Source organism: Hypanus sabinus, chromosome 13, assembly GCF_030144855.1.
Source record: "Hypanus sabinus isolate sHypSab1 chromosome 13, sHypSab1.hap1, whole genome shotgun sequence".
NCBI lineage: Eukaryota > Metazoa > Chordata > Chondrichthyes > Myliobatiformes > Dasyatidae > Hypanus > Hypanus sabinus.
Window position 1 is genome coordinate 71596443 of NC_082718.1, and position 9844 is coordinate 71606286.

Genomic DNA, 9844 nt, shown 5'->3' on the forward strand with positions numbered 1-9844 from the left:
TCTATGGCTTCCACATCCTTCCTGTAGTGAGGCGACCAGAACTGAGCACAGTACTCCAAGTGGGGTCTGATCAGGGTCCTATATAGATGCAACATTATCTCCTGGCTCCTAAATTCAATTCCATGATTGATGAAGGCCAATGCACCGTATGCCTTCTTAACCACAGAGTCAACCTGTGCAGCTTCTTTGAGCGTCCTATGGACTCGGACCCCAAGATTCCTCTGATCCTCCACACTGCCAAAAGTCGTACCATTAATACTATATTCTGCCATCACACTTGATCTACCAAAATGAACCACTTCACACTTACCTGGGTTGAACTCTATCTGCCACTTCTCAGCCCAGTTTTGCATCCTATCAATGTCCCACTGTAACCTCTGACAGCCCTCCACACTATCCACAACACCTCCAACCTTTCTGTCATCAGCAAACTTACTAACCCATCCCTCCACTTACTCATCCAGGTCATTTATAAAAATCACAATGAGTAAGGGTCCCAGAACAGATCCCTGAGGCACTCCACTGGTCACCGACCTCCATGCAGAGTATGACCTGTCTACAACCACTCTTTGCCTTCTGTGGGCAAGCCAGTTCTGGATCCATAAAGCAATGTCCCCTTGGATCCCATGCCTCCTTACTTTCTCAATAAGTCTTGCATAGGGTACCTTATCAAATGTCTTGCTGAAATTCATATACACCCCATCTACTGCTCTACCTTCATCAATGTATTCATCAAAAAATTCAATCAGGCTCGCCCTGTCCTTAACAAAGCCATGCTGACTACTCCTAATCACATTATACCTCTCTAAATGTTCATAAATCCTGCCTCTCAGGATCTTCTCCATTAACTTACCAACCACTGAGTTAAGACTCACTGGTCTATAATTTCCTGGGCTATCTCTACTTCCTTTCTTGAGAAAGGGAACAATATCTGCAACCCTCCAATTCTCCAGAAACTCTCCCATCCCCACTGATGATGCAAAGATCATTGCCAGAGTCTCAGCAATCTCCTCCCTCACCTCCCACAGTAGCCTGGGGTATATCTCATCCGGTCCTGGTGACTTATCCAACTTGATGCTTTCCAAAAGCTCCAACACATCCACTTTCTTAATATCTACATGCTCAAGCTTTTCAGTCTGCTGCATGTCAACACTACAATCACTAAGATCCTTTTCCATAGTAAATACTGAAGTAAAGTATTCATTAAGTACCTCTGCTATTTCCTCTGGTTCCATACACACTTCCCACTGTCACACTTGATAGGTCCTATTCTTTCACGTCTTGTCCTCTTGCTCTTCACATACTTGTAGAATGCCTTGGGGTTTTCCTTTATTCTGCCCACCAAGGCCTTCTCATGCCCCCTTCTGGCTCTCCTAATTTCTTTCTTAAGCTTCTTCCTAGTAGCCTTATAATGTTCTAGCTCTCTAACATTACCTAGCTCTCTGAACCTTTTGTAAGCTTTTCTTTTCTTCTTGACGAGATTTATTACAGCCTTTGTACACCACGGTTCCTGTACCCTACCACAACTTCCCTGTCTCATTGGAATGTACCTATACAGAACTCTACACAAATATCCCCTGAATATTTCTTCCGTACTTTTCCCTGCGAACATATGTTTCCAATTTAAGCCTCCAATTTCCTACCTGATAGCTTCATATTTCCCCTTACACCAATTAAATGTTTTTCTAACTTGTCTGTTCCTATCTCTCTCCAATGCTATTGTAAAGCAGATAGAATTATGATCACTATCTCCAAAATTCTTTCCCACTGAGAGATCTGACACCTGACCAGGTTCATTTCCCAATACCAAATCAAGTACAGCCTCTCCTCTTGTAGTCTTATCTACATACTATGTTAAGAACCCTTCCTGAACACACCTAACAAACTCCACCCCATCTAAACCCCTTGCTCTCGGGAGATGCAAATTGATCTTTGGGAAATTAAAATCTCCCATCATGGCAACTCTGTTATTATTACACCTTTCCAAGATCTGTTTCCCTATCTGCTCCTCGATATCCCTGTTACTATTAGGCGGCCTATAAAAAACACCCAGTGGAGTTATTGACCCCGAATAAGCCTACAGACTCTCACAGCTAACTGGACTATTCCTCTTCCCACCCTGTCTCTTGCAAAAATGCTATCCCCTTCTCACAATTCCTCCATCTGCTCTCAGGATGAGGTTTTTCATTCCAGGACGAAGGAGATGCCTTCCTTTTTTAAACAACGGGGCTTCCCTTCTTCTACCATTAACTCTGCTCTCAAACGCATCTCTTCCATTTTCCGCGCATCTGCCCTCAGCCCATTCGCCCACCACCCCACTCGGGATAGGGTTCCCCTTGTCCTCACCTACCACCCCACCAGCCTCCAGGTCCAACGTATAATTCTCCGTAACTTCCACCACCTCCAACAGGATCCCACTACCAAGCACATCTTTCCCTCCCCCTTCCTTCTGTTTTCTGCAGGGATTGCTCCCTACGTGACTCCCTTGTCCACTCGTTCCCCCCCACCCCCATCCCTTCCCACCGATCTCCCTCCTGGCACTTATCCTTGTAAACGGAACAAGTGCTACATCTGCCCTTACACTTCCTCCCTCACCACCATTCAGGGACCCAGACAGTCATTCCAGGTGAGGTGACACTTCACCTGTGAGTCCGCTGGTGTGCGTCCGGTGCTCCCGGTGTGGCCTTTTATATATTGGTGAGACCCAACACAGACTGGGAGACCGTTTTACTGAACACCTACACTCGTTCCACCAGAGAAAGCAGGATCTCCCAGTGGCCACGCATTTTAATTCCACGTCCCATTCTAATTCTGATATGTCTATCCATGGCCTCCTCTACTGTCAAGATGAAGCCACACTCAGGTTGGAGGAACACCTTATATACTGGCTGGGTAGCCTCCAACCTGATGGCATGAACATTGACTTCTCTAATTAATGCCCCTCCTCCCCTTCTTACCCCATCCCTGACATACTTAGTTGTGTGTTGTTTTTTTTCTCTCTCTCTGCCCATCACCCTGCCTGTTCTCCATCTCCCTCTGGTGCTCCCCCTCTCCCTTTCTTTCTTTCTTTCTTTCTCCCATCCCATGATCCTTTCCCTTCTCCAGCTCTGTATCACTTTCGCCAATCACCTTTCCAGCTCTTAGCTTCATCCCACCCCCTCCGGTCTTCTCCTATCATTTCGTATTTCCTCCTCCCCCCACTACTTTCAAATCTCTTAGTATCTCTCCTTTCAGTTAGTCCTGATGAAGGGTCTCGGCCCGAAATGTTGACATTGCTTCTCCTTATAGGTGCTGCCTGGCCCGCTGGTTTCCACCAGCATTTTGTGTGTGTATTGACCCCTTCCTTTTCCTAACCTCCACCCACAGAGACTCCATAGACAAACCCTGCATGGCTTCCTCCTTTTCTGCAGCTGTAACACTATCTCTCATCAACAGTGCCACGACCCCACCTCTTTTGCCTCCCTCCCTGTTCTTCCTGTAACATCTAAAACCCGGCACTTGAAGTAACCAATCCTGTCCCTGAACCATCCAAGCCTCTGTAATGGCCACCACATCATAGCTCCAAGTAATGATCCATGCTCTAAGCACATCTGCTTTGTTCACAACACTCCTTGCATTAAAATAGACACATCTCAGGTCTTTGGTCTGAGTGCGTCCCTTCTCTATCACCTGCCTATCATCTCTCTCACACTGTCTACAAGCTTTCTCTATTTGTGAGCTAACCTCCTCTTCCCCAGTCTCCAGTTCAGTTTAAACTCTCAGTAGCCTTTGCAAACCTCCCCACCAGGATATTGGTCCCCCTAGGATTCAAGTGCAACCTGTCCTTTTTGTACAGGTCACACCTGCCCCAAAAGAAGTCCCAAAGATCCAGAAATCTGAATCCTTACCCCCTGCTCTAATCCCTCAGCCACGCATTTATCCTCCACCTCAATCTATTCTTATTCTCACTGTTGCGCGGCACAGGCAGTAATCCTGAGATTACTACCTTTACGGTCCTGCTTCTCAACTTCCTTCCTAAGTCCCTGTTGTCTTTTTTCAGGACCTCTTCCCTTTTCCTACCTATGTCATTCGTACCAATATGTATCACAACCTTTGGCTGTTCTCTCTCCCACCGCAGGATATCTTGGACATGTTCCAAAACATCCCGGACCCTGGCATCTGGGAGGCAAACTACCATCCGAGTTTCTTTCCTGCGTCCACAGAATCGCCTGTCTGACCCCCTAACTATAGAGTCCCCTATCACTACTGCCCTCCTCTTCCCTTCCCTACCCTTCTGAGTCACAGGGCCAGACTCTATGCCAGAGGCCACTGCCGCTTCCCCCAGGTAGGCTGTCCCCCCCAACAGTACTCAAACAGGAGTACTTATTGTCAAGGGGTACAGCCACAGGGGTACTCGCTAGCACCTGACTCTTCCCCTTCCTGACTGTGATCCACTTGTCTGCCTCCTGTGGCCCCAGTGTGACCACCTGCCTGTAACTCCTCTCTATCCCCTCCTCTCTCTCCCTGACTAGGCGAAGGTCATCGAGCTACATTTCCAGTTCCCTTACTCAGTCCCTCAGGAGCTGCAGCTCGACACACCTGGTGCAGATATGGCAGTCCAGGAGGCTGGGAGACTCCAGGACACCCTCCTCCCATTTGACACTGAGCACAGAAAACTGGCCTCACACATATACTTCCTAACTCACCTTGTCCTGTTACTACCTAAACCCGTTGAGCCAAAGCCCTATCACTCTGCTGCCCACTCCGACGCTGCCCGCTGGATACGGTGGTCTTCTTTTCAAACCTTTCGCGCTCTACTGGTTGACATCACGCACCAGCGCAGTCTTGCCTCTCTTTAACCCGAGTAGTAAAAAACTCCTTTCGCTCCGAAAAATCAGCCATTCACTCGCAGCTTCTTGCTCCAAATTAAAAACTGTTGAAGATTCCTTGCCTTTTTAAACCTTTTGCGCTCTACTGGCTGACATCTCACGCCTGCTCTAGTTTCAAGTTATTCCATGAAAACCCCATCTCTATGTCAAGACTCTATATCAGAGCTCCATGTCAAGATTCCTCCTGGTTATTTGTTCCATGTTCACGACTGTGACCTCTCAACCCTGTCTCCGTGTCTGTGTCCAGCACATGGGTTTGCCCCCAGTCGCTCCATGTAACAGAACAAACTGGCCAAGAATGAACCCAGCGGACACGAACCCCCTGCAACAGGCCCTCGTCAGCCAGGGTACCCTACTGGGCCTACACGATCAACTACTCAGAGACGTCATGGAGAATCTCCAAGCCCTGTCCGAGAATGTAAAGGTCTGTGAGCAGGTCGACCGAGTATCTGCTCATTTTACTCCGTCCCTTCCGAGAACCCGGTCTGACCAACCCGCACAGCCTGGGATGGCAACGCCCGAAGGGCTGGCCACACAATCACCAAGAGAGCTGTACGTACCTGAACCGGAATCCTACGCTGGGGACCTAGGGAAGTGTTGGGCTTTCTTACTGCAATGCTCCTTGGTTTTTGAGCAGTAGCCATGTACGTACGCCATGAACAGATCAAAGATAGCGTACATCATGGGATTATGAGGGAACGCCTTAGCATGGGCCACAGCGATGTGGGATAATCAGTCAGAGACCCGCTCTTCTTTTCCACCTTTGTCTCTGAAATGAGGAAGATTTTTGAACATCCCATTCGCGGTAAGGCCGCCGCTAAGCGCCTACTGATTCTCCGTCAGGGCTCACGAAGTGTAGCCGAACAGTCCCTAGAGTTCCAGATAATAGTGGCCAACTCGGGGTAGAATGACGAGTCACTCCAGGAAGTGTTTCGACAAGGCCTCTGTGACAGGATAAAAGATGAATTGGCAGTGAGGGATGACACAAACAGCTTGGACTCTTTGGTCTCTCTAGCCACCAGGCTAGATAACCGATTCCAAGAACATCAGAGAGAGAAAACCGGCCACCCAACTCCTCGGGTCACCCCACGGCCCATTTTACCATCTTCGACCAGCCCTAACCTCTCTCCCCCTTCCACTCCTAGCATAGCTCCCGCTCTGACTGTTCCCATGACGCTGGTGAGCCAGACCACACTCCCTTCAGTCCCCCAAACCCAGATGCAGATCCACGCTACTGTGAACTATCACCAACAAGTCCCTGTCTCTATCTGCCTTGGTGGACTTCAGTGCTGAGGGATGAGGACATTGCCTCCCAAGCTGGAATTCCTTGGGAACTGTTGAGTACCCCTCTGGAAGCCTGGGCACTGGATGGGAGACTTCTGGCCCAGGTCACCCACTGTACGCCACCCCTGACTTTGATTCTGCCTAGAAACTATTGACAGCAGGTACAATTTAATCTAATCCATTCTCCTAAAGCCTCTATTGTTCTGGGGTACCCCGGGTTGAGCCACCATAATCCCCTGACTGGTCATTGACTGGTCTACTGGGAGGATAGGCAGCTGGAGCCCATTCACTCCACCTGTCTTCAGTCGGCCCTATCCCATGGGGAGGTCACCACGAGCTCGCCTTTCGTGGAAACCCCCCCCCCCGACTTGTCCAGGTTTCCAGCAGAGTACCACGACCTGGGACAGGTATTTGGTAAACAACTGGCTCTTTCCCTGCCTCCACACTGACCATATGATTGTGCAATTGACCTACTCTCCGGGGCCTCATCACCCACCAGTCAGTTGTACAACTTGTCCAGGCCTGAGAGAGAGTTAATGGAGAAGTACATCAGTGAGTCTCTCGTGACGGGCATTATTCAGCCCTCATCCTCCACGGTAGGCGCTGGGTTCTTCTTTGTGGGGAAGAAGGATGGGTCACTATGTCCCTGCATCGATTACTGAGGACTTAACAACATAGCCATTAGAAACAAGTACCCACTGCCCCTCATAAATTAGGTGATTGAACCACTTCTTGAAGTTGGACCTTCGAAGCGCCTACCATCTGGTCAGAATAAGGGAGGGGGACAAGTGGAAGTCAGCATTTAATACCCCTCTAGGCCACTTCAAATACTTGGTCATGCCATTTGGCCTCACCAGAGGCTAGTGCTGAGAGATTTTATTAACCGCTTTGTGTTTGTCTATCTGGATGACATCCTAATCTTCTCTCGCAGTCTCCAGAAACACATTTATCATGTCCGTCAAATCCTACAGAGGCTGTGGGAGGACAAATTATTCGTGAAGACTGAGAAGTGTGAATTCCACGTCCCCTCGGTCAGCTTCTTAGGTTACATCATCAAGAGTGGGCAAGTGAGAGCGGATCCCAAGAAGATCATGGCATGGCGCAGACCCACGAACCGCAAGCAACTCCAGCGATTTCTGGGGTTTGCAAACTTCCATCGCTGGTTTATCAGGGATTACAGTCGGGTGGTGGCGCTCCTTACCTGACTTACCTCACCTTCAACACCTTTTCTTTGGGACTCCAAAGCTGACTCAGCATTCGCTGAACTGAAGAGGTGTTTCACATCCTCTCCCATCCTGGTCCAACCGGACCCCTCCTGTCAATTCATTGTGGAGGTTGATGCCTCCGACTCCGGGGTGGGAGTGGTCCTGTCCCAATGTTCAAGTTTTGATCAGAAACTTCATCCCTGTGCCTTCTTTTTCCCCGGCTGTCTCCTGCTGAACAAAATTACAAAGTGGAGAACTGATTGGAGGGGGCGGAACACCCGTTTATCATCTGGACCGATCACAAGAACCTTGCATATATCCAAACTGCCTGAATTCCTGCCAGGCCCATTGGGCTTCATTTTTTTGGTCAGTTCAGATTTACACTCACTTATCATCTGGGGTCCAAGAATGGGAAACCTGACGCGCTCTCCTGTCAATACAGTTCCGAGGAAGACCTTTGCAGTCTGGAGACCAGCTGGGAAATTGAGGCCACAGTAAAAGAGGCCCAAAGGGCTGAACCTGACCTTGACAACGGACCTGCCAATTGCCTTTTTGTGCCCGATTCCGTTCGATCTCAGGTTCTCCAGTGGGGACACATGTCTCGTTTCGCCTTACATCCCGGGAGTGATCGGACACTGTCTCTTCTGAAAAGACACTTTAGGTGGCCTTCCATGGATGCTGATACCCGTTCCTTTGCCTCTGCATGTTCCGTCTGTGCCCATGGAAACGCCTCCCACTGGCCACTTGCTGGATTATTTCATCTCCTACCTGTCCCTAGTTGTCCTTGGACTCACATAACACTGGATTTTGTCACGGGATTACCCCTTTCACATGTGAACACCGCTGTACTCACCGTGGTGGACCCTTTTATCAAGATTGTGCACTTTGCTGCCCTCCCTGAACTCCCTTCTGCTCAGGAGACCGCAGACCTTCTCGTCCATCACGTCTTCCACATTTACGGAATTCCTTTGGACATTCCTTCGACCCCAATTTGCAATGACTTGTGTCGCCAGTTCGTTGGTCTATTCTCGTGTGATAACTCGTTTTGTAACCGATTAGAACCGTTAGTTCTAAGTTCAGCTCTAGTTTCAAGTCATTGCATGAAAACCCCATCTCCGTGTCAAGACTCCATATCAGAGCTCCGTGTCAAGATTCCTCCTGGTCATTTGTTCCACAGTCGTGACTGTGCAAGTACCTCTCAACCCTCTCTCTGTGTCTGTGTCCAGCCCTTGGGTTCACCCCCAGTCACTCCATGTAACACATCTCTGTCTGATTACTGGCCCCTCATCTACCTGGAGCCATCTGTTTCCTGATTGCAGTAGGCATATGGTGGTCAGCTGCTCTGCAGTAGATGCACAAGTTGTTTCTCCACCTATGCTTGTGCTCACAGGGGCTAAGGAACTCTCTCTAACTGCATGGATTCTGGAGGCATTGGTGATGCATTCTGAAATGGTTCTTGGAATGGAAATGGGCATCTGGCTTATGATCTGGAGGGTGATTCCATAAGATGCTGGTCAATATGGAGAGCAAGAGTGATGAGGCTCAGAGGGAGAAGGCTGGGTAATGCAGAGTTGCTGCACAGGGCCAGGGAGTTGGTTGAGAGTGGTGGACTGCTGCTTCTGACTTGTGTGCTCATGGCAGTAGATGACTTCCTTTAATTGAGCACACTCTGCTGGGTCAAATGGTAGTTCACTCATCCTGTCAGAAAGCGTAAAGAAGGCTTGACCCAAAAGTAGAGCAGTGGAGATGATTTAGCATTAAGTGATAACTTCAATTGTAGAACACAAAATAACAAGCCACAGGGGCCACAGAACAAGAGAGAATAGAAACTAATCACAGAGGCAACAAGGAAAACTTTAGGCAGGGAGTGCAAAAGCTAGAAGCAAATAGCTGAGGCCAGATTGTTCGATAAGTGAATAAAGACTGATGATGAGAACTGGGGTTAAATAGGTAGGCTGCAGGTGAGTGAACAAAGACTGTAGATGAAAACTAGGGTTAAGTAGGTCGCAGGTGAGTGAACAAAGGCTGTAGATGAGAACTGGGATTAAATGGGCTGCAGGTGATGAGTCTGGAATGAGCAGCAGGTGAAATCTATTACCTGGGTGGAGACTGGGAGGTGTCTGTGAAAGCAGGCCTGACACTAGGACTTTCAATATTTGATAGGCTTCAATAAGATCACAGCTTATACTTCTAAACTGTAGTGAGTATAGACCCAGAGCCATCAGATGCTCCCACACATGAAACCTTTCTTTCCTGGGATCATTTTCATTAACCCCCTCTGAACCCTCTGGACAGACTCATAAAGGTCTGTGAACTTATGGCACAAATCAATATTATTTAGTGGCCACTACAGGAATGTGGTTGCAGGGTGGAGAGGATTGGGAATTAAATATCCAAGGATAGGCAGGAAGGTAAGGGAGGTGGGGTAGCATCCTTAATTAAAGATGAGATCAGGGCAATAGTGAGAGACAATACAAGATCTAAGGA